At 37.2% G+C, this 22,537-nt stretch overlaps 1 pseudogene; it reads left to right on the top strand.

Annotated features, from left to right (window-relative positions):
- Positions 1–6,810: 6,810 nt before the first annotated feature.
- The window catches only part of LOC140166175 (cytochrome P450 20A1-like), a 38,525-nt pseudogene continuing 22,798 nt past the window's right edge, over positions 6,811–22,537 (top strand).

Raw genomic sequence — 22,537 nt, 5'->3', positions numbered from 1 at the left:
ATCATGTTTGTATTACACATAACAGGCTTAAGGCCTAGATGACATTCAGCAAAGTAAAAAGTTTCCTTTTAAAAACACTTGTGATTGTACTGCTCATGGATCCTGTGGTCCAAACTTTGACGGCCAGTGGATCTCAGCCGGGGATAACGGTTACTTCATCATAGATTGTTGAAGTTCTGTAATGAATAAAAAAAAGACACTTATGTTTAAAATATAAATATATCCAAATCTTGTCTTTAAAGGTGGGTGACCTGATTGACACACCTGCACACTCTCAAATTTGAAATTTCACTATTTGGCCAAATTAAATTTTTAATTAAAAGGTCCAAAAAAGGCACATAAACATGCCTTTTTGGGGATGCTTTTTATGCGTTCTAATTTTTGGAAAACGCATGTTTTATTCTTATAACCAATCATTTTATTAAAGTAACAAAAAAAAAGTGAAAATTAGAGCAAAATTGCGGCATATAGGGCCTTGGCGTACTCATGATTTTGAATGCTAAGACTTGTTTCAGACTTTAATTTCTGTGACTCGATTGTCAATAGGGGGCCTAGACATGTCGAAGATGCATGTTTTTGGCTTTTTGTTTTAAGAAATTAGTAGGCCTACTCTACAGTTAGTAACAAATGAATGATTACGATTGAGCTATGTTTCATTTGTAGAACTTAGTAGGCCTATTGGTTTTTAATCCAAAAAATCAGTGCTTTATTCTTACCAAAATCACCTCAAGTTATGGTGCATGGGAATCATCCGTATGCCTATCACTCGATTAGAAAATTTTTCCTCTTGACATGACATTGACAGTTTGACCTGTAAACGGAAAAAAACCAAAGCATAACATTTTATTTGTCAAAGCTGTTGCTGTTAATCAGTCGCAGTTTCATTCATTTAAAATTTGCAATTCAATAATGTATAAAATTTTATTCAGTAATATTTAGGCCTACATGATCATGATGGTATCTCAAAATCATACTTCAGTAAGCACTGAGAATTCTATAAAATTTATCAGTCACCATGGTCACAGGAATGATGAGCAATCTATTTTATATAGGCCCCTATGGCTGCCTGAAAATATGCCTGTTTGACCAAATATTCTTGTAGTTTGTTGTCATTCAAAACGTTTAAAAACGATATCCTGACCTTTATATAACCCGACATTTTAATGTTATTAAAACGTTTTTACCTAAACCAAAAGCCAAATATATAACTTATTTAAAACGTTTTTAAAACATTTTTGTGTTTGCTGGGTATCTATATTTTTACCTTATACTTTACTCTATAACATATCCAACATTTGGGCCATTCTGCTGACATCTAAGGGGCGGATTTGGCCTCTGAACCCCCGTGAGTCCCTGCAGAGCGCTTCTAGACCAGAAACCATTATTTAACGTGATCTAACGAATTTTAATCCAAGATGGTCCCTTCATTTTGATTTCTTTTGTACTTTCGTTGATTTTCCTTCCTATCTATATTTTTACCTTATACTTTACTCTATAACATATCCAACATTTGGGCCATTCTGCTGACATCTAAGGGGCGGATTTGACCTCTGAACCCTCGTGTGTCCATACAGAGCACGTATAGACCAGAAACCATAATTTAACGAATTTTAATCCAAGATGGTCCCTTCATTTTGAATTCTTTTGTACTTTCGTTGATTTTCCTTCCTATCTATATTTTTACCTTATACTTTACTCTATAACATATCCAACATTTGGGCCATTCTGCTGACATCTAAGGGGCGGATTTGGCCTCTGAACCCTCGTGAGTCCCTGCAGAGCGCTTCTAGACCAGAAACCATTATTTAACGTGATCTAACGAATTTTAATCCAAGATGGTCCCTTCATTTTGATTTCTTTTGTACTTTCGTTGATTTTCCTTCCTATCTATATTTTTACCTTATACTTTACTCTATAACATATCCAACATTTGGGCCATTCTGCTGACATCTAAGGGGCGGATTTGACCTCTGAACCCCCGTGTGTCCATACAGAGCACGTATAGACCAGAAACCATAATTTAACGAATTTTAATCCAAGATGGTCCCTTCATTTTGAATTCTTTTGTACTTTCGTTGATTTTCCTTCCTATCTATATTTTTACCTTATACTTTACTCTATAACATATCCAACATTTGGGCCATTCTGCTGACATCTAAGGGGCGGATTTGGCCTCTGAACCCTCGTGAGTCCCTGCAGAGCGCTTCTAGACCAGAAACCATTATTTAACGTGATCTAACGAATTTTAATCCAAGATGGTCCCTTCATTTTGATTTCTTTTGTACTTTCGTTGATTTTCCTTCCTATCTATATTTTTACCTTATACTTTACTCTATAACATATCCAACATTTGGGCCATTCTGCTGACATCTAAGGGCGGATTTGACCTCTGAACCCCGTGTGTCCATACAGAGCACGTATAGACCAGAAACCATAATTTAACGAATTTTAATCCAAGATGGTCCTTCATTTTGAATTCTTTTGTACTTTCGTTGATTTTCCTTCCTATCTATATTTTTACCTTATACTTTACTCTATAACATATCCAACATTTGGGCCATTCTGCTGACATCTAAGGGGCGGATTTGGCCTCTGAACCCTCGTGAGTCCCTGCAGAGCGCTTCTAGACCAGAAACCATTATTTAACGTGATCTAACGAATTTTAATCCAAGATGGTCCCTTCATTTTGATTTCTTTTGTACTTTCGTTGATTTTCCTTCCTATCTATATTTTTACCTTATACTTTACTCTATAACATATCCAACATTTGGGCCATTCTGCTGACATCTAAGGGGCGGATTTGACCTCTGAACCCCCGTGTGTCCATACAGAGCACGTATAGACCAGAAACCATAATTTAACGAATTTTAATCCAAGATGGTCCCTTCATTTTGAATTCTTTTGTACTTTCGTTGATTTTCCTTCCTATCTATATTTTTACCTTATACTTTACTCTATAACATATCCAACATTTGGGCCATTCTGCTGACATCTAAGGGGCGGATTTGGCCTCTGAACCCTCGTGAGTCCCTGCAGAGCGCTTCTAGACCAGAAACCATTATTTAACGTGATCTAACGAATTTTAATCCAAGATGGTCCCTTCATTTTGATTTCTTTTGTACTTTCGTTGATTTTCCTTCCTATCTATATTTTTACCTTATACTTTACTCTATAACATATCCAACATTTGGGCCATTCTGCTGACATCTAAGGGGCGGATTTGACCTCTGAACCCCCGTGTGTCCATACAGAGCACGTATAGACCAGAAACCATAATTTAACGAATTTTAATCCAAGATGGTCCCTTCATTTTGAATTCTTTTGTACTTTCGTTGATTTTCCTTCCTATCTATATTTTTACCTTATACTTTACTCTATAACATATCCAACATTTGGGCCATTCTGCTGACATCTAAGGGGCGGATTTGGCCTCTGAACCCTCGTGAGTCCCTGCAGAGCGCTTCTAGACCAGAAACCATTATTTAACGTGATCTAACGAATTTTAATCCAAGATGGTCCCTTCATTTTGATTTCTTTTGTACTTTCGTTGATTTTCCTTCCTATCTATATTTTTACCTTATACTTTACTCTATAACATATCCAACATTTGGGCCATTCTGCTGACATCTAAGGGGCGGATTTGACCTCTGAACCCTCGTGTGTCCCTACAGAGCACGTATAGACCAGAAACCATAATTTAACGAATTTTAATCCAAGATGGTCCCTTCATTTTGAATTCTTTTGTACTTTCGTTGATTTTCCTTCCTATCTATATTTTTACCTTATACTTTACTCTATAACATATCCAACATTTGGGCCATTCTGCTGACATCTAAGGGGCGGATTTGGCCTCTGAACCCTCGTGAGTCCCTGCAGAGCGCTTCTAGACCAGAAACCATTATTTAACGTGATCTAACGAATTTTAATCCAAGATGGTCCCTTCATTTTGATTTCTTTTGTACTTTCGTTGATTTTCCTTCCTATCTATATTTTTACCTTATACTTTACTCTATAACATATCCAACATTTGGGCCATTCTGCTGACATCTAAGGGCGGATTTGACCTCTGAACCCCGTGTGTCCATACAGAGCACGTATAGACCAGAAACCATAATTTAACGAATTTTAATCCAAGATGGTCCCTTCATTTTGAATTCTTTTGTACTTTCGTTGATTTTCCTTCCTATCTATATTTTTACCTTATACTTTACTCTATAACATATCCAACATTTGGGCCATTCTGCTGACATCTAAGGGGCGGATTTGGCCTCTGAACCCTCGTGAGTCCCTGCAGAGCGCTTCTAGACCAGAAACCCTTATGCCTCCATACAGAGCACGTATAGGCCTAGACCAGAAACCATAATTCAACGAACCCCCGTTATAAATAAATAAATAAAGATTAAACTTTTATTTAAATTTAATTTTTTGGGACAAGTTTATAAGACAAACTTGAGAGATACGAACTCCTGAACAGCGCCATCTCGAATTTCAGCCGACACGCTCGCCTCCTTACCAGCTCCCGCCATGATATTGTTCCGAGGGCCTATTACCCATGCACATTCGATTCAGAAAATTTTCTGAACAGATATGTAATGTTGAGCTCCTATTCTATCTTTTTTATCAAAACAACCAAGAGTCACCCAAATTTGGTTCCCTCGGGACGCCGATATATTTCGCATAGGTGCTATTTTTTACCGGAACTTTGAAGGGTTACACCAAATGCGGAAGGATTTAGTGTAGTGCACCCCAAGTCTTTTAACGTCTGTGGTGCACCCCTACCTTGCTTTAAGGGCGTATATGAGTTCCGGTTAAACGTATATGGCTACATGAGACAATGTGGTGTCCTTAGGGACCATGTTCTTCGTGAGGTTGGCATGTTCTGATTTAAATGAAAGATGCTAACCTATTAATGACTAAAATAGATATGAAATTATAGGCCTACAAATCGATTTCACAAGAAAAGTAGGCCCTGTCCGAATTAATGCTAACGGAACAAGTTTTAATGCTATAGTTTTGGCGTTGAAATAGCGGCGTCGCTTTTCAACATTTTTTAATCAAAAACTGAACCTGTTTTAATAAAAAACTGAACCTGTAAAGTTCCCCAAAATTGAAGCTTAAATTAAATTTTAGTCCTTAATTATTACATGGATAACGTTAAAAAGTGAAAAATATTGTCACGCCTGGTAGAAAACGCCGTTTAAAAAAGGTGATTTTTACGTGCTTTTCAATGAAGAAGTAATTTGGTGGTTTCACCCTTAAGACGACGTACTGTGAATACCATACTGTTACACCCAATAGAGCGCCCAATTTATTTTCAATATATCGATTTTCTGGCAGAATCACATTGGTTACTATACTATACGCAGGTATACGGCCTTTTCGAATAGCTCTTATGTGACCCGGTACTATGAAATTACCTTGCTCGATTTAATCTATACGCGTGCACCTTCAAAACGTGCATCGTATACCCGAATAGTATACTTCTATGCGATCGTAGCCTTATGTGACCCGGTACTATGAAATTGCCTTGCTCGATTTAACTATATACGCGTGCACCTGTAAAACGTGCACCGTATACCCGAATAGTATACTTCTATGTGAACGCAGCCTTAGGGACGTTGTGCAGTCCCGGGGGGGGCACTCACATTTCCCAGCTATACGGGTATGTGCCGCGGCGACGACCCCCTTTTTCAGAGCCACTGGCCGTTCCTTAGACCCTCTGAATTCATTGTTTGCCCGCTCTGAAGCCCCAAAATTTTTCTAGCCGTTCCATAGACTCTCAGATCATCGATTTCCGCTCTCATCGGCATCTTGAGAGACGTGTTTTCTGTCCTACTATTTCAAGCCCAAAAGCAGACCCAAAAGCTACTTTTGCGAGCCCAAAACTTCAAAGGGAATTTTCCATTAATTTCTTCCCCATTGAAACACATTGTAAGGAATAAGGTGAACTTTGGGTGGGATTTTGGGCTCCTTTAGTAGTGGCAACACTGGTTGACTGATAATAAATAAACATTGCAGCAATGCCGATCGCGAGAGTCCAGCTGGTGAACATTTAGCTAGAAATAAATGATTTTGAGATCTCTTTTTTTTATAAAATTGCCAAATATGAGGAAAAGTACCTTAATAATTATGTACACATCCTTGCAGCTCTCCATAAACAATGAATTAAAAGGTAATTTACGATCTACTGGTCTAGTAAAATCGGGAGTGGAATGGCTGTCAAATTCTGCACACTTCACTCAATCATCTCATGGTACAAGCATGACAGTTCAATGTAGTCTAAATGTTTTTCTATTCGGCACTGAAAAAAATAATTCTTGTGGGTTTGTTTTTATGGTGGGCTTTTGTAATGCTGCTATAATTATCAGTAGGCTAATAGCATAGATTGTAGCTGATTGTAGGTCTACAGGGTCTAGTAATTTTGATTTGAATGCTGTTTTGCTTTGTTGAGGTTTCCATCGTAATGGGCCAAACCAGACCTATTTTGCATTAATGATTTTCCTGATTAATAATTTAATGCACAATTCAAAGTGAAATCGATTCCTTCAAAAATCTGTGGCAAAAACGCAACAAAATTGAACCCTGGTTTGGCCTGCGGGTTTAGTTTCCGAGATTTTTCAGATTTTGGCGGCCGATCAGTTCCCAAGACCCCCTTTTGGCCAGTCAATCAGTTCCCAAGACCCCCTTTTGACCGGCCAATCAGTTCCCTAGACCCTCCTTTTTGGCTGGCCGATCAGTTCCTTAGACCTCAAGTTCGAAACTGGCGGTGGCACACCCCTACCAAAAAAAAATTCGAGTGCCCCCCCCGGGTGTGCAGTATCACAAAGAAGAAGAAGAAGACTACTAGTCCCGCAATTTATAATAGTAAGCTTACAATATATTGAATGGATGAGTACACAATCACAATCATGACAATGGTAAGATTTGAAGTGAAATTTAGTGCCGTACTATTACGCTGACTCTCGTATTCGCCGAGGAGGACAATTCCGACCTCCTCGTTTGTTTACAAACAGAGAGGTAGACAAAAGGCCTGTCAAAACTGTTCCGCTTGTCCAAATACTCAAGTGTCAAAACTTGTTGGTCCACAATAGAGTGATTCATGCATGCAACATGAATAGGAATTAAAAAGCTGTGAAGTAGGACCATGTGCTTCTTTTGTCCAATTTGGCATCAAGATTTTGAATGGAAACAGCTTAGAACAGTTAAGACCCAGAACACGATCATGTCAGAAATTAATATTTTGTTCTGGGTCTGAATATTCGGACTATGTGAAATATGGACTGTTCCATTCCATTCGAACAATTCATATTTCACCGAATAAAAAAATAAAAACATTCAATATTTGTTTTATCTCATATAAAAAGTCTTTTTCTTCCACTTAAAAGTAAAAAGGGCATTCAAATCGTGATCTACAGCCTCATCCCCCCACTTTTTTGAAAAAAAGTTGAGATTTTTACACCACGCACTGGTAGCTGAGACGAATATTTGTCTCAGACTGGTAGGCATGATCACAAAATTTTGAAGTAGGCTATTTCACATGGAAATTATTTTGTTTAAAAAGGTGATCATCGCGTTGCTGAACAGGCTTTTGATGAGAAAATGCATCTTAGAAGTTATTTAACTTGAAAAATGAGGGGTCATCTAGACTGCGGAACTCAGTCCTCAATGATAGTCGGTCATTTATCTTTTGGTCGTTATATGATTATCATTTGAGGACCGAGTTATTATGATACATCTTCCAAGGAGCAATATTGCAGACAATAGCTTTGGATTAGTGGGACAGAGGTATATCTATTTAATCCTTTCATGACCACTGAAGCATAGTCAAGTCTGCCAATTAAGGACACTTGGCACGAATTGAGAGACCATATGTCACTCTCGACAAAAGAACGCCATGCATGTCAAAGGTCATACGACACCAATTTGGTGTTTGTTAAGCGCCCGTCATACTTTCCTGCCAGGGCGTTTCAACCAATGACAAGCCTTTATTGTGTGCGTTTGTCTGCAATGCGTGTGCGCCACACCGCTTAGCGTTAAGTGGCAGAGTAGTATGAAACCAGCATTATGCTCCTCGAAATATGTACCTTAAGGTCTATGTCTGGGGTCAACCATGTCTGTAGTGTAGGTCAAAAATCAGCAAAGTTTTGGGCAAATGTCTGTTTTTAAAATTCTGCATTTTTCTGCAGCCATCATTGACAATGCCTTACTATGACTTACTGTACAAAAAAGCAAATATTAAAAAATGCATCATTTTTCACTACGGCGATCCGTTTTACACAAAGGCGAATTCCATTTTATGAAATCTATAACTATCATAGACTACCCCGTAGTCCACTTGCCCATTGTGCATACTCTGGATATTGTATTTAAGCTTAAAACTCTGATTTAATTAATGTGTGCACATGCACAATTGATAGATTTTCACATCTGATCTTTTCAGTCACCCTACTCCCTCTGTTTGTTAGCTTCCCAAGTGGACTACTGACTTTGGATTGTGGTTTACATGCTTAACACGGCTGTCTATGAGCCTCTATGGATGAGATTGTCTGAAATCTGGCCTACTAAAATTGGCCATGATGTATAATGCATCTTTAAATGGATCTGGCTTGTGATTGGTCGTCCAGATCTCGTTATTGTTTAAATCCTCCCGACACGTACCATTACCATTAACTATATATGGTATACACAATTATCTATGGAATGCAGGGCTTTTGTGCTGGTGCGAAAGTTAGTGGATGAACGTACACATCTAGCGCGTATTGTACCACCATGCTTAGTCTTGTGGTTAGATTTGATTGATAAACAAGTATGATTGACAGTGTGTTTTAGAGAACGAAGTCCCGGGGTAAAAGTGAAAGTCGACTCCATACTCGATTTTTAACTCGGATAATAAACTGGCAGATTCTAAAATTAGAATTGTTCAGTATTGAAGTGCCATTATAGTTATGCCATTATGATATGTTGCATTCAATAATATAAGCCTACATGTACGTATACTTAATACTTTTACTGTCACAAATATAATTATATAAACTTTTTCATAACCATTTTATACTAGTATTTTGATGTAATAAATATCAGTATAATTTTGAGTTCAACTGAATGCGTTCATCATGATTAATAACATATTTTCATTTATAAAAAATCGACTATGGCATAGTCTATAACTATCACTGAATGATGACTTCTGTATCAAGGATTAAGTACCAGCATTTTTTTGGCAACGTTTTCAAGTTTTTGGTGTCCATATTTCAAAAGTTTGTATTTCCCTATGGGGATTACACAAAGCCATTTACTGTGGTCGCAACTTTTTGAGTTGAACGTCGCCCTCTAGCAATGTGGACATGCCTACCATGTGGAAACCTCTGGCTACATAATAATTATATACCAAAAATTTCTTGAGAGTAATTCGTTTAGCAAAAGTAACTTCAAATTAGAATTTCGTTTATGGTATACCAGAATGAAATTACAACAGTGGCCTATGGAGCTGTGAATACACATAAATCATGCATAACTCACAAACACAAAATCAGAATCAACTGAAATTTTGAGAATAAGCTTTTTTCGTGGATATATCTACTGAATAATGTAATAAAATAAAATGCTTTATAAATCACTGCAGGAAAACAAAATGAAATTTTTTTTAAACCACTCTGATGTGCATGCATTCCACGCCACGTGACTTGATGAACCAATCAGCCTAAGTCATATATACCCAGTAACCCAGGGTGATCGTGCGTGTGGCGTGCAAGGGGTCCCGGGTTCGAATCCCGGGGGTACCAATTTACTTCTTTCGTCACCTGCTCTCCTTTTTCGTTTCTTCTTTCCCTTCCGATAGCAAAAAAAAACACGGGTAGGGTTGGGGTTAATGCAAAGGTATACAACTAGTAGATGCTCTCAATTTTTTTGGGGGGGGGGCACAACGACATCCCTGGTTAATAATTATACAGCAGAGACACTGAAATGAATACCCGGGATCGATACATGTGAATGTGCTATGCACGATTAGATATTCAGACGATAAATCTTTGGATACCAGGGTAGAAAATGATGAATATCTCCCGTAATTGATTTAGTCTAAAGAAGCCAGATTTTGTTCCTTGCACTTACATATATGTGTTGAATGGATATGATAGTCGTTAGCTTGCGTCTTGAGAAAGAACTTGAGAAAGAAAATTCTGATTTTATGATATGTGCCGAACTATAGCGTAGCGTAGGCTAGCTGCACTCACTCGTAAAGCAGATTGACCTCATGGTGTATACATGCTCACTCACACACAGAGAGGTCAATTACCAGGCTATTGTCAGTAGCCTTAGTCGGATGTCCCTCGGCTCATAATGCGTCTCAAAGGTCGGAACAAAATGGCCATGCGTGGCTGTGGATTCAACCTACCATGGCGATTTCTGCCATGAAAATATCGGGCGATGACACTGTGGGGGGATATACTGGGGGCATGACAATCCGGCACGTGCCCCTCCCCTGGGTCATACCGGGGTGTGCGCCCCTGGATCCACCGGTGCTGGCCATGTATATAATGAACTTATTTGAGATCCCAAAATAAAATTGTGATGTATGATCTGATTTTGAAAGAATTTGCTGATGTTAGCCAGTTTTACACCACAAAATGTAACCTAAAAGTTAAACTACTGGCACTATAGTCTTAATATTGTCTGATTTTCTACTAACTACACACTGATTGTCAATCAAAAAGACTGGAACCAGACTTTTGTTATGTCGAAATTCCTGCAATTTTATTACGGTATTTTCAGCCCATTTGCAGGTGTTTTGTCATATTTTTCGCACTTTTCCAGCTTGTTAAAAATAATTTCCAGACTCTTCCATGAATTTGTATTCTCATGCCTGTGTTAGACATTTGATCGAGTAGCCAATCAGAACCCCACTTTCATGTTTAATCTGTGTATGCTCTCAAAATGTAAACAAGTTCCATTCTTCACTGCCAGCAAGTGTATGGTAGAGGCTGATCAGTTTTCTATTTTGAGGATTGGGTGAACAAAGATGTAATAGGCCTATGAACATCAAATAAATAAAGTTTTGCAAGATTTCAACATTTCATTTCCAGTCAAAATCCTAGAGAAAAGCAAGCCTGGTTTATATACAAAATGGAAATCAAACTATTTCTTGGTCTAAAGGAGTTATGTACGTCATCCACCAGTGGAGCTCCTGCGCCCCTCCGCAGAACTTCCGGTAGTGGATGTTCTGCGCTCGGGGGCGCAGAACATCCACTATCGGAGTTGATGCGCCCGGGCGCAGTCCCTTATATGTAACGGTGGATCATTGCTGCGCTCGGGCGCAGAGAATCCACTGTCGGAGTTGCTGCGCTCGGAAGTAAAATAATAGATTTTCGTATTATAATAACGGTGGATCATTTCTGCGCTCGGGCGCAGAACATCCACTGTCGGAGTTCATGCGCCCGGGCGCAGTCCCTTATATGTAACGGTGGATCATTGCTGCGCTCGGGCGCAGAGAATCCACTGTCGGAGTTGCTGCGCTCGGAAGTAAAATAATAGATTTTCATATTATAATAACGGTGGATCATTTCTGCGCTCGGGCGCAGAACATCCACTGTCGGAGTTCATGCGCCCGGGCGCAGTCCCTTATATGTACCGGTGGATCATTGCTGCGCTCGGGCGCAGAACATCCACTGTTGGAGTAACTGCGCTCGGAAGCAATATAATACATTTTCTTATTATAATACTGGTGGATCATTTCTGCGCTCGGGGGGGGCGCAGAACATCCACTGTCGGAGTTGATGCGCTCGGAAGCAAAATAATACATTTTCTTATTAGGCCTATACATGCGTATAATAACTAGTATTAGGCCTATTATAACTCCAAATTTAAAGCAAAATAATACATTTTCTTATTGAAATTACGGCGGATCATTGCTGCGCTCGGGCGCAGAAAATCCACTGTCGGAGTTGATGCGCTCGGAAGCAAAATAATTATTTTCTTATTTTATTAATAAAATACAATATGCATGCGTATAATAACTAATATTTTCTTATTATAAAAAATAATCAAAATAATAGATTTTCTTATTATAATAACGGTGGATCATTGCTGCGCTCGGGCGCAGAACATCCACTGTCGGAGTTGATGCGCCCGGGCGCAGTCCCTTATATGTAACGGTGGATCATTGCTGTCCACTGTTGGAGTAACTGCGCTCGGAAGCAAAATAATGGATTTTCTTATTAAAATAACGGTGGATCATTTCTGCGTTCGAGCGCAGAGAATCCACTGTCGGAGTTGATGCGCTCGGAAGCAAAATAAATTATTTTCTTATTATATTAATAATATATTTTTTTATTGTAATAGCTCTACGGAGAAGTTTATTACTATTAGGCCTATGCGTGCGTATAATAATAACTATAACTCCGAGAAGTTTATTGATATTTACTATTATTTTAGGTCTATATAATGCGCTCGCAAGCTCAGATTATAATAAAACTTATTATATTAGCGCTACGGAGAAGTTTATTACTATTAGGTCTATAGGTCTTACAAGTTTCATTTCTTTACTGTTGTCTTTCTTCTTCATTCTTTTTCTTCATCTTTTTTTCGTTCACGTTTCCTTGTCGGTACTTCTCATGTAACCGCAAATAATTCCTATTCAAATATAATTCTGATTGACACATGACCACTTGCAATTCGGCCTTTGTTAGTCACCAGATAAGTAGGTGTCATTTTGTGGTTAATAGATAAAAGGAACCGATAAGGCCGCGACGAAAAAAGAAACCCTGTCGGGCGGACGGACCTTTCAAGTAGGGTCGGCCATTTTTTTTTTTTTTTTGGAAATAACCAAAATAACTGCGCTCGGAAACAAAATTACATATTTTCTTAATATTATAATATCAGTGGATCATTTTTGCGCTCGAGCGCAGAGAATCCACTGCCGGAGTTGCTGCGCCTGGGCGCAGTAACTAAATTCGGTGGATCATTGCTGCGCTCGGGCGCAGAACATCCACTGTCGGAGTTACTGCGTTTGGAAGCTCAGATTATAATAAAACAAAATAATATATATATTAGGCATGCGTATAATAACTATAACTCCGAATGTATTGACATTATCATTACAATAATTATATATTGATTTTCTTGTTCCAAATATATTGGTGTGTATTCGAGTTTTTTTGTCATGTTTATTCCTAATATATTGTCAAGAACATTCCAGGCCGCTTTAAAAAAAAAAAAAGTTTGTTGTCAAAGTGTGATTGAGAAAATATTTATTTTGGGGCAAATAGTGGCGGATTATTTCTGCGCTCGAGCGCAGATAATCCAGTGTTGGAGCTTCTGCGCTCGGAAGTAAAATAACATCATTATTTTTATTTTCTTAATATTAAAATACTACGCTCGAGCGCAGAGAATCCACTAAACGGAGTTATAGTTTCATAGTTTATCTCATCTCATTGCACAAAATATAGGACAACTATAATACCAATAATAATTAGTATAATAATAATTACAAAGAATATAAGCAATTTTTTACAAGTTTCATTTCTTTACTGTTTTCTTTCTTCTTCATTCTTTTTCTTCATCTTTTTTTTCCGTTCATGTTTCCTTGTCGGTACTTTTCATGTAACCGCAAATGCCTCCGAGGCTCCGATAATTCCTATTTATTTATTTATTTATTTTATTATTAATTACAAAGAATATAAGCAATTTTTTACAAGTTTCATTTCTTTACTGTTTTCTTTCTTCTTCATTCTTTTTCTTCATCTTTTTTCCCGTTCACGTTTCCTTGTCGGTACTTTTCATGTAACCGCAAATGCCTCCGATAATTCCTATTCAAATATAATTCTGATTGACACATGACCACTTGCAATTCGGCCTTTTTTAAGTAGGTGTATTAAATCCATCGGATTCCCAAACAAGCGGAGGGGGCCCAAAAATTAGCATAACCGAAGATCAATGTCAATTGTAATCCACGGCACACAAAACATTCAGAACAATGTCAATGGGGATAATTATGCGGCGTTATTTTGTGGTTAATAGATAAAAGGAACCGATAAGGTCGCGACGAAAAAAAGAAACCCTGTTCTACGGGCGGACGGACCTTTCAAGTAGGGTCGGTCGGCCATTTTTTTTTTTTGTTGGAAATAACCCAAAAAATATCAACAAAATCTGTAAATAATTTGCAATTTGAGAAAATACAAAAAAAAAAAAAAAAAAATTTTTCCCAATTTGTTCAAAATCTGGGTCGGTCGGGCCCGTAGAACAGGGTTTTCTTTTTTCGTCGCCTAAACGTGGTTTCATGTCGCCGGTATCTATATTAGCCTATACATTTATTCTATTTTGGAAATATTATGTGCTTGTTTAAGCATATAGTGGTAAGTTCACGTAAAAGCTGGCAACCAAATTATTTGGTTAAAGGAGTATTTCGTGATCCTAGCATCCTCTTTTTATGACATTTTTCAGTATACATATCCACGAAAAAAGCATATTCCCAAAATTTCAGTTGATTCCGAAATTGTGTTTGCGAGTTATGCATGATTATGTGTATTACACTGCTCCATAGACAATACGTTGTAATTTCGTTCTGGTGCACCAGAACGAAATTCAAATTTCACGATATCTTGGCTAAACGAATTAATCTGCAAGAGATATTTTGTACATAAACATTCTGTAGCCAGAGGTTTCCAGTGATATAAAAATCTCAACTTTTTTTGAGAAAAGTGGGGGGATGAGGCTGTGGATCACGAAATGCCCCTTTAATTCGGGTATGCCGAATTCAACAATTTTGTCTGCCAAGCTATATTGGAACCCCTTGACCCTAAAAACAAACAAACTTTTCGCCGGTATCTAGGCTACACCAAAAATTAATATTTTCCATATATTACACTGGTTCTATTTTAAATACGTGCTTATTTTAAGCATCGGAATCAAATACGACGTGGATTCTGCATATTTAAACGGTATCTCTGTATAAATTACGCTGTATATTGGTATTTTATATTCTCACAAAACTACTTTTCTAATTCACATAACAAGCTACGAATCCGAAGGCCTCATATACACTCTGAATTCATCGTGTCATTATTTATATTTACATTTATATCCATGATACATAATATTAATAATAACAGATCGAACCTCTTAAATATCTGATACCACCTAATGTGCGCTACCATGGGGGTGTCTGCAGACTCGGTATGTTACGTACATTGTGTATAATATTTGATGTATAATACTTTTCGTGACGTCAAAAAGTATTGTATTATAACTATTCCTACGTCATGTCCACAAACATATTAAATGTAAGTAGGCCTACAAAATTATTTGATATTAGAAGGACACTCTTCGTATTCAGAATGCAAATCGGTATGTCTGGTGTAGGCTTACTCTCATGTCCCACAAAAATACTGTCCAAAAGTATATCCGATGCCTTAAAAGGGCATTTCATGATCCACAGCCTCATCCCCCCCACTTTTCTCAAAAAAAGTTGAGATTTTTTTTACTGGAAACTTCTGGCTACACAATGTTTATGTACAAAATATATCTTGCAGATTAATTCGTGTAGCAAAGATATCGTGAAATTTGAATTTCGTTCTGGTATACCAGAACGAAATTACAACACATTGTCTTTGGAGCAATTGGAACGACCATATCACTAAAATCTCAACCCAAATTTTGGTTTTTCCTATATGCATAACAAAAGAAGCTGTGACCACCGTTCAAAAAAAAGACAAAAGAAAGACAAAAGAAAAAAAAGAATGAAGATGAAAGAAAACAGAAAATAAATGTAAAATGAGAAAAAAAAACATATTATATTATATTAGACTCTAGACTCTTTTTTTTTTACTTCCGAGCGCAGTTACTCCAACAGTGGATGTTCTGCGCCCGAGCGCAGCAATGATCCACCGTTACATAATAAGGGACTGCGCCCGGGCGCATGGCAACTCCGACAGTGGATGTTCTGCGCCCGAGCGCATCAATGATCCACCGTTATTATAATAAGAAAATCTATTATTTTGCTTCCGAGCGCATCAACTCCGACAGTGGATGTTCTGCGCCCGAGCGCAGCAATGAGCCACCGTTATTATAAAAAGAAAACCTATTATTTTGCTGTCAATTCGGTTATACTAATAGCAATACACTTCTCGGAGTTTAGTTATTATACGCATGCATATTATATTTTATTAAGGGATCTAGAATGAGCGTTTATGGCGTTTCGATAGTATTTTTTGTGGGTACATGAGATCACCTCAGACGTATCGAATTGCATTCTGAATACGAAGCATGTCTTTCTGATATCAAATAATTTTCATTTTTTGAAATTCACGATATAATACAATTTTTATGACAAATTATTAAAATTTGATATTTTTCAAATTTTTGATATATAACAGTCCTCGAACGGTTCTTACATTATGCAGACTGGCAGACTGGGTTAGAATATGAGACTAGTATCAAAATATACCATTTGATATGGTGGACAAAAATGATCAAGGTCATGTCAGGGTCATACAGGCTCAAATTGCCACAGATTGTTGCAGGTTCATAAAAATTATTGGTGTGAAGGAAAGCGAGACAAGAAGCTGCAAGTCCCTGCAACAAATGTCTGACATAAAATCGATATAATACGTATAATATCTGGTAGAAATGCAATTTTACATCATCAAACATTCGTTAGAACTTTTAAGTTTTAAGTTCTAAGTTTTAAGTTCTGCCTTAAAAGGGGCTGTGCAAAATTTTTGGCGAGCCGAAAGGGGAGGGGCAAGCGATTTTTGGCACACATTCATGGGGCGCCTTTTAAATAAAACACCCTAAAAAGGGTTAGGAAAACGGTACTGAAACGCTTTAATATGCTAATTTTCCTGCTCCACATTTATCAAGACCATTTAAGGTTTGTAAATTGGGATCCCAAAAATTTGGCATGTGCAAGGGAGGGGGGGGCAAATAATTTTTGGCAGGCCGAGAGGGGAAAAGCAATTCCCCCACACTGGGGGGCTCATAATTATTGCACAGCCCCTAAACATTTAAATACTGGAAATAGAATGGGAATAGATTAGGCCTAAATACCGTACATATGTTACATCAAATATTTTACATCGAATAAAAAGTCTGTAGGGTCACTAACACTATAAAGATTTGACAATCACTTTCCATCCTATTTATCATAAATCTAGGCCGCCACACACTATGGACCAAAATGATCGCATCCCAATGGCATAGCCCAATAACCTGAATTAAACAATCATAGTGCAAAATTTGACCTGAAGTGGCAGAGTATGAGTTTTTATCCCCATATTTTGATCAATGAATGTACAAATGTATTGGGGTTAAAGAAATGCCCCTGATAGATGAGCATGTTGTGGATGATGTGGATCCTAGTGACACTAGGATGAATTCCTAGCATGAGGGTCAACCCATTATATTGCTCAATACAATTATAGGGGTCTTTTGTTGTTAAATAATTGAATTGAATTGAATACATGTACATACAATTATTAAGTATGACATTGGGATGTACCTGTTTACACAGCAAAAAATGATGGAAAGTATTTCATGAACATGCAACAATCCAGTCTGCCAGTCTGCCACAGTCTGCCAGTCTGCCACAGTCTGCCAGTCTGCATAATGTAAGAACCGGTCCTCGAAATAAATTTTTATAAATCTAATGATATATTCTTAAAGTGTATGTAGCTGGGAGGAAAAGCCGACGATCAATTGAAAATTTTGACCTTTTATATTGAAGATATGGATTTTTTTTTCCCAAAAGACCTATTTTTTTTGGGTGTTTTGGGAAAAAATCCATATCTTCAATACGAAATGTCAAAATGTTCAATTGATCGTCGGCTTTTCATCCCACCTACATACACTTTAAGTATAAATCATCAGATTTATAAAGTTTACTTCAAGTACTGTTAAATATCAAAATATCAATTTTTAATGATTTGCTATAAAATGTGTATTACATTGCGAATTTCAAAAATCAAAATTATTTGATATCAGAAGGACATTCTTCGTATTCAGAATGCAATTCGATATGTCTGATGTGCTCTAATGTCCCACAATAAATACTGTCCAAACGTTCATACCCCACCCTTTAAGGGGTACTACACCTAGCCAATTTTGGGCCTATTTTTGCATTTTTCTCAAAAATTATTGCGCTTTGGTGACAAGTAAGATTTGTATATTATAGGGGCAAGGACTACAACTACTGCACTGAAAATTCAGCAACTCAAGGCAAGTAGTTATTGATTTATTGATCAAATATTGGTTTTCCTCATTTTTGACTGAAACTCCACAACTGTTGTCTGTGCTGAAATAAAATTTCCAGTGCAGTAGTTGTAGTTCTTGCCCCTATAATATACATATCTTACTTGTCAACAATGCGCTATAATTTTTGAGAAAATGCAAAAATAGGCACAAATTGGCCAGGGTGTAGTACCCTTAACATAATAAGAAAATAGCGTTTATGATTTCCTTATTCGTCTATATATCGTAGGCCTTGGTGTAGCCTAGATGCCGGCGACATGAAACCACGTTTATCGGTTCCTTTAATCTCTAACCACAAAATGATGGCGCATAATTATCCTCTGCCGTGGATTTAAAATTGACATTGATCTTCGCTTATGCTAATTTTTGGACCCCCTCCGCTTGTTTGGGAATCCAATGGATTACACCTACTTATCTGTTGACTAACAAAGGCCGAATTGCAAGTGGTCATATGTCAATCAGAATTATATTTGAATAGGAATTATCTGAGAAAGCATTTGCGGTTACATGAAAAGTACCGACAAGGAAACGTGAACGGAAAAAAAGGAAAGAAAAAAAAAGACAAAAGAAGAAAAGAATGAAGATGAAAGAAAACAGAAAATAAATGTAAAATGAGAAAAAAAAAAACCAAAACAAAACAAAAAAACATATTATATTATATTAGACTCTAGACTATTTTTTTTTTACTTCCGAGCGCAGTTACTCCAAAAAAAAACCAGTGGATGTTCTGCGCCCGAGCGCAGCAATGATCCACCGTTATTATAATAAGAAAATCTATTATTTTGCTGTCAGTTATTATACGCATGCATAATTATATTTTATTAATAAAATAAGAAAATAATTTATTTGACTTCCGAGCGCAGAAGCTCCGACAGTGGATTTTCTGCGCCTGAGCGCAGCAATGATCCACCGTTACATGGTTACATATAAGGAACTGCGCCCGGGCGCATCAACTCCGACAGTGGATGTTCTGCGCCCGAGCGCAGAAATGATCCCCCAGTTTCTTCCTGCTAAGGACCCATTTCAAGTCAACTTGGGTTCAGACAGGCAATTTCTTTTCCTTTAAGGTGGTACTACACCCTGTGGTAAATTTTGACTATTTTGCATTTTTCTCAAAAATAATAACACACTGGTAAAAAAAGTTATGTATATTATTGGGGCAAGGAATCCAATTATTACACTGAAATTTCAATGACTCAAGACAAGCGGTGTAGTAATTGGATTCCTTGCCCCTGTAATATACATTAATTTTGTTACCAGTGTGTTATTAGTTTTTGAAAAATGCAAAATAGACACAAATTTATCGAGGGGTGTAGTACCCTTAATTTTTGTACTAAGGCCATAATTTTGTATGTAGGACTATATTCAATTGTGTTATAATTTTGTTTATATATAATGTATATTTGTTGGTTTTTTGCTGGTTAGGCGTGTGCCACTGATACAAAAGTGTATGTTCCAATGAATAAATAAAATAAATATACTAATAGCAATAAACTTCTCGGAGTTAAGTTATTATACGCATGCATATTATATTTTATTAACATAATAAGAAAATAGCGTTTGTGATTTCCTTGATTCGTCTATATATCGTAGGCCTTGGTGTAGCCTAGATGCCGGCGACATGAAACCACGTTTATCGGTTCCTTTAATCTCTAACCACAAAATGACGGCGCATAATTATCCTCTGCCGTGGATTTAAAATTGACATTGATCTTCGCTTATGCTAATTTTTGGACCCCCTCCGCTTGTTTGGGAATCCAATGGATTACACCTACTTATCTGTTGACTAACAAAGGCCGAATTGCAAATGGTCATGTGTCAATCAGAATTATATTTGAACAGGAATTATCTGAAATAGCATTTGCGGTTACATGAAAAGTACCGACAAGGAAACGTGAACGGCAAAAAAAGGAAAGAAAAAAAAAAGACAAAAGAAGAAAAGAATGTATATAGATGAAAGAAAACAGAAAATAAATGTAAAATGAGAAAAAAAAAAACAAAGCAAAACTAAAAAACATATTATATTATATTAGACTCTAGAGTCTTTTTTTTACTTCCGAGCGCAGTTACTCCAACAGTGGATGTTCTGCGCCCGAGCGCAGCAATGATCCACCGTTACATATAAGGGACTGCGCCCGGGCGCATCAACTCCGACAGTGGATGTTTTGCGCCCGAGCGCAATGATCCACTGTTATTATAATAAGAAAATCTATTTTCTGCGCCCGAGTGCAGCAATGATCCGCCGTAATTTCAATAAGAAAATGCATTATTTTGCTGTCAATTTGGAGTTATAGTTATTATAATAGGCCTAATACTAGTTATTATACGCATGGATATTTATTAATATAGGCCTAATAAGAAAATCTATTATTTTACTTCCGAGCGCAGTTACTCCGACAGTGGATGTTCTGCGCCCGAGCGCAGCAATGATCCACCGTTATTATAATAAGAAAATCTATTATATCGGTGGTTTTTATAATATAATAAGAAAATATTAGTTATTATACGCATGCATATTGTATTTTATTAATAAACAATTTATTTGACTTCCGAGCGCAGAAGCTCCGACAGTGGATTTTCTGCGCCCGAGCGCAGCAATGATCCGCCGTAATTTCAATAAGAAAATGCATTATTTTGCTGTCAATTTGGAGTTATAGTTATTATAATAGGCCTAATACTAGTTATTATACGCATGGATATTTATTAATATAGGCCTAATAAGAAAATCTATTATTTTACTTCCGAGCGCAGTTACTCCGACAGTGGATGTTCTGCGCCCCCCGAGCGCAGAAATGATCCACCGTTTACATATAAGGGACTGCGCCCGGGCGCATCAACTCCGATAGTGGATGTTCTGCGCCCGAGCGCAGAAATGATCCACCATTATTATAATAAGAAAATATATTATTTGCTGTCAATTCGGTTATACTAATAGCAATAAACTTCTCGGAGTTTAGTTATTATACGCATGCATATTATTTTTTATTTTATAATAAGAAAATATTAGTTATTATACGCATGCATATTGTATAGGCCTAATAAGAAAATGTATTATTTTGCTTCCGAGCGCATCAACTCCGACAGTGGATGTTCTGCGCCCCCCGAGCGCAGAAATGATCCACCGTTATTATAATACGAAAATCTATTATTTTACTTCCGAGCGCAGTAACTCCGACAGTGGATGTTCTGCGCCCGAGCGCAGCAATGATCCACCGTTACATATAAGGGACTGCGAAAAGAAGAAAAGAATGTATATAGATGAAAGAAAACAGAAAATAAATGTAAAATGAGAAAAAAAAACCAAAGCAAAACTAAAAAACATATTATATTATATTAGACTCTAGAGTCTTTTTTTTTACTTCCGAGCGCAGTTACTCCAACAGTGGATGTTCTGCGCCCGAGCGCAGCAATGATCCACCGTTACATATAAGGGACTGCGCCCGGGCGCATCAACTCCGACAGTGGATGTTTTGCGCCCGAGCGCAATGATCCACTGTTATTATAATAAGAAAATCTATTTTCTGCGCCCGAGTGCAGCAATGATCCGCCGTAATTTCAATAAGAAAATGCATTATTTTGCTGTCAATTTGGAGTTATAGTTATTATAATAGGCCTAATACTAGTTATTATACGCATGGATATTTATTAATATAGGCCTAATAAGAAAATCTATTATTTTACTTCCGAGCGCAGTTACTCCGACAGTGGATGTTCTGCGCCCGAGCGCAGCAATGATCCACCGTTATTATAATAAGAAAATCTATTATTTTGATTATTTTTATTAATATAATAAGAAAATATTAGTTATTATACGCATGCATATTGTATTTTATTAATAAACAATTTATTTGACTTCCGAGCGCAGAAGCTCCGACAGTGGATTTTCTGCGCCCGAGCGCAGCAATGATCCGCCGTAATTTCAATAAGAAAATGCATTATTTTGCTGTCAATTTGGAGTTATAGTTATTATAATAGGCCTAATACTAGTTATTATACGCATGGATATTTATTAATATAGGCCTAATAAGAAAATCTATTATTTTACTTCCGAGCGCAGTTACTCCGACAGTGGATGTTCTGCGCCTCGAGCGCAGAAATGATCCACCGTTTACATATAAGGGACTGCGCCCGGCGCATCAACTCCGATAGTGGATGTTCTGCGCCCGAGCGCAGAAATGATCCACCATTATTATAATAAGAAAATATATTATTTGCTGTCAATTCGGTTATACTAATAGCAATAAACTTCTCGGAGTTTAGTTATTATACGCATGCATATTATTTTTATTTTATAATA

Source organism: Amphiura filiformis, chromosome 12 (assembly GCF_039555335.1).
Source record: "Amphiura filiformis chromosome 12, Afil_fr2py, whole genome shotgun sequence".
In the NCBI taxonomy this organism is placed as follows: domain Eukaryota; kingdom Metazoa; phylum Echinodermata; class Ophiuroidea; order Amphilepidida; family Amphiuridae; genus Amphiura; species Amphiura filiformis.
This window is presented reverse-complemented; position numbering and strand designations above follow the sequence as displayed.